This window comes from Cervus canadensis, chromosome 4 (assembly GCF_019320065.1).
Source record: "Cervus canadensis isolate Bull #8, Minnesota chromosome 4, ASM1932006v1, whole genome shotgun sequence".
Taxonomy (NCBI): Eukaryota; Metazoa; Chordata; class Mammalia; order Artiodactyla; family Cervidae; genus Cervus; species Cervus canadensis.
Genome location: NC_057389.1, coordinates 90,428,968 through 90,433,657, shown reverse-complemented (window position 1 = coordinate 90,433,657; position 4,690 = coordinate 90,428,968).

Here is a 4,690-nt window from a genome sequence, read left to right as displayed (position 1 = left end):
AGCCTCCACTGCTCCACTCCTGGTCATGTGGGTAAACTGTGCCCCACGTCTTGGAACAGGAAGACTCCCGGGAACAGGACCACGCTTCTTTCATCTTTGGGGGGAAAACCTCTGGGTTATCATCACACTTCTCAGAAGAGGGCTGTTTTCATTCCTGCATTCACCCCTGCCCCAAATCACCAGTGACGGTATCTACCTTTCCTCTGAGAAAAACAGCAGACCCATTTTTGTCTTGGTCCCACCCGTGATAAAGGGGGCCACTTCCTCCTTCCCACCTGAACTCCACTTTCCTGGGACTCCCCTGATGGCCTTACCTGCTGTGTCTCCTTCTTCCTCCTGGGCTGTTCCAGCTCCATCTCCCTTCCTTTTCTTTTGCCTGACCTTGCAACTTGCCTGTCATTGATGAATCTTTGCTATCCAAATCCTCTTCTTCTGTTGGGAGGACGAGAAAGGAAGAACGCCAGGGATGGAGTGATTGTCCAGTTTCTCCAGGATTGTGGCCAGCCTGAGGTTGCAGAGGGCAGCAAAGTCAGAGGGAGACACCAGGGCCAGAGCTGAGTAAGAAACCATCCAAGATCCAATAGGTCAAAAGTGAAAGCCCAGGGACTCCCCTGGTGGTCCGGTCATTAAGACTTCACGCTTTCAGCCCAGGGACCTCCCTCCTGGCGCTAATGATAAAGAATCTGTCTGCCAGTGCAGGAGATGCAAGAGACGCAAGTACAATCCCTAGGTCAGGAAGGTCCCCTGGAGTAATAGGAAATGGCACTCTGCTCCAGTATTCTTGCCTGGAGAGTCCCAGGGACAGAGGAGCCTGGCGGGCTACAGTCCATGGCGTCACAAAGACTGAGAACATGCACACCTGCGCAAACACACACACACACTCTTTTCCAGTGCAGGGGGGCATGGATTTGATCCTTGGTCAGGAAACTAAGATCCCACATTCTGTGTGGTGTCACAAAAAAATAAAGAAAGCCCAAACTGGTTTTAAACACCAAATGGCCACAGTTAGGGTATAGGGAGACCAGGGTGAGGCTATACAACCATCTTATCCTGATGCTATTTTAGGTACTTGGTCTTTAATTATCTTCCTTTCGAGCATCTCCTACGATGTTTAGTCTGCTCAGTTTTCAAACCTCTCCTTTTTTGGATCCCTTCGGATATCTTGTGTCATTCTATGATCTATTTCCAAATTGTTCTTTGATTTGTTTGTTTCAACTCTGGCTCCTCTACACAAAGTTATCTATTATTGTATAACTAACTGCTACAAACTGAGTGGATTAACACATATTTATTATTCCAGGTTTTTGTAGGTCAGGAATATAGCCATGACTTAGTGGATCCCTTGTCTAGGATCTTTCTTGATGATCTAGGGGATGGGATGGGGAGTTGGAGGGAGATTCAACAGGGAAGGGATGTGTGTATACATATGACTGATTCAGTGTTGTGCAGCAGAAACTAACACAACCATTTTGAAAGTGAAAGTCACTCTGTCGTGTCCGACTCTTTGCAACCCCATGAATTATACAGGCCATGGAATTCTCCAGGCCAGAATATTGGAGTGGGTAGCCTTTCCCTTCTCCAGGGGATCTTCCCAACCCAGGGATTGAACCCAGGTCTCCCTTATTGCAGGCGGATTCTTTATCAACTGAGCCACAAAGCCAAACCCAAGAATACCACAGTGGGTAGCCTATCGTTTCTCTAGCGGATCTTCCCAATCCAGAAATCAAACTCGGGTCTCCTACATTGCAGGCAGATTCTTTACCAACTGACCTATCAGGGAAGACCAAAAACATGTGAAAGTAAAAGTCGCTCAGTTGTGTCCAACTCTTTGCAACCCCATGGACATTTCCAGGTTAAAATACCAGAGCGGGTAGCCTATCCCTTCTCCAGGGGACCTTCCGGACCCAGGAATCAAACCGGGGTCTCCTGTATTGCAGGTGGGTTCTTTACCAACTGACCTATCAGGGAAGCCCACAAGCATTGTAGAGCGGTTATATATTTCAGTAACAAAATAACTACCTTCAGTTTCAAGCTGGAGGACTCATACATTCTGATTTTAAACAATGTAAATCTATGGTAACAAAACAGTTCAAAACAGTGTGGTTCTGACCCAAGAAAAGATGTGTTACCAACGGAAAAGAATTGAATGTCCAGAAGTAAACCCATACATTGATGGCCAGTTGATTTCTCACAATGGTGCCAAGTCCATTCAAAGGGGGAAAAGTAGTATCTTCAACAAATGGTACTGAGACAACCAGATTTCCACAAGCAAATGAATGAAATTGGACACTTGGATCACACTGCACATAAACATTAACTCAGAGTGGAACAACAGCCTAAATGTAAGAGCTAAACCTATTAAACTCTTAAAAGAAAGCATAAGGGTAAACCTGTATGACACTGAATTTGGCAACAGATTTTTAGACGTGACATGCAAAGCACAGGTGACCAAAAAAATAGATAAACTGGACTTTATCAAAATTTAAAACTTTCATGCATTAAAGGACATCTTCAAGAAGGTGAAAACAACCTACTGAATGAGTGAAAATACTTGTAAATCACATGATAAGTGCTTGATGTCCAGAACATATAAACAAATTCTGCACCTCAATAACAACAAAAACATACAATTCAGTTTAAAAATGGGCTAAAGACTTGAATAGACATTTTTCCCAAGATGATGTACAAATGGCCAATAAGCACATAAAAAGATACTCAATATTATTAGTCATTAGGTAAGTGCAAGTCAAAGCCACAATGAGATAACAATTCACACCTACTAGAATAACTATAATTTTTTTTAAATAATAAATATTGGTAAGAAGGTAAAGAAATTGAAACACTCAGACTTTGCTTCTGGGAATTTAAAATGGTGCAGCCACTGTAGAACACACTTTGGTGGCTCCTCAAAAAGTTGAACATAGAATTATCATATGATCCAACAATTCCATTCCTGTTGTTATTCAGTCACTCAGTCGTGTCTAACTGTTTGCAACCCCATGGACGGCAGCACACCAGGCTTCCCTGTCCTTCACCATCACCCAGAGTTTGCTCAAACTCACGTCCATTGAGTCAGTGATGCCATCCAACCATCTTGTCCTCTGTTGTCCCCTTCTCCTGCCCTCAATTTTTCCCAACATCAGGGTTTTTTCTAATGAGTCAGCTCTTTGCATCAAGTGGCCAAAGTAGTGGAGCTTTAGCTTCAGTGTCCGTCCTTCAAATGAACATTCAGGATTGATATCCTTTAGGATTGACTGGTTTGATTGCCTTGCAGTCCAAGAGACTCAAGAGCCTGCTGCTGCTGCTGCTAAGTCGCGTCAGTCGTGTCCGACTCTGTGCAACCCCATAGACGGCAGCCCACCAGGCTCCCCCGTCCCTGGGATTCTCCAGGCAAGAATACTGGAGTGGGTTGCCATTTCCTTCTCCAATGCATGAAACTGAAAAGTGAAAGTGAAGTCACTCAGTTGTGTCCAACCCTCAGCGACCCCATGGACTGCAGCCTACCAGGCTCCTCCGTCCATGGGATTCTCCAGGCAAAAGTACTGGAGTGGGGTGCCATTGCCTTCTCCGCTCAAGAGTCTACTCCTGGGTATACATCAAAATAATTGAAAGCAGGGTCTGAAACAGTTACTTGTACACCTGTGTTCATAGCAGCATTATTCACAGTAGCCAAAAGGTGGAAACTACCCATGTCCATTTACAGAATAGTGGATAAGCAAAATACAGTTCGTGCAAACATCAGAATATGATCTAACTTTTAATAAAAAGGAAACAAGTTCTAACACAACATGCATGAACTTGAAAATATTTGCTAACTGAAATAAACCAAACACAAAAGGACAAATATTATACGATTCCACTTAGATGAAGTGCCTAAAATAAATTCGTAGAGACAGAAAGTGAAATAGAGGTTACCAGGGTCTGGGCAGGGTAGGGGGTGGGTAATGGGGAGTTTTTAAATAGGGACAGAGTTTCTACTTGGGAATGATGAAAAAGTTTTGGAAGTAGGTAGTAATGATTACTCAGCATTGTGAATGCACCTAGTGCCACTGGATTGTACATTTAAAATGGCAAATGTTAGGTTACGTATATTTTACCACAATCAACTATTCTCAAAAACAAAAAGAAGAAGAAGAAGAAGCTGCCTTGTCTCTTAAGTTCTAGGCTCAGAACTAGCCCAACATCACCTCTGATATATTCTGTTGGTCAGAACAAGTGACAAAACCAGCTCAGATTCAAGTGATGGGAAAACAGACTCCACTTCTTCATAGGAGGAGATATATGTATTATCCCCCTGTCTGCTCTTTATAAGACAAAGTATCTAGTCTCAGCCCACGTTGATAAATATTCACAATAAATAAATTTTGAGTTAAAATCTTAATCTCAAAAAAAAAATTGTGCTAAAACTTCTTATCCACTAAATACTGAGAGAAAAGTAATTTAATAAGTTGAAAGATGCAAAATTTGACTCTGAAGAAATGATAACCACCTCCCCCTACTGAAAAAGACAGAGGGAGAATTGACAGTTGGTAAAAAAAAAAAAAAAATTGGACAAAAAGAACCCAATTAATGAATCAAATGTTTACTGCAAAGATCACATGGAAAAAATGTTCCTGATAAAAATGATTTCAATCAAATAAAAGTGAACACTGAAACAAAAATTGGGGACAGTTTAAGTGCACTGAATAAA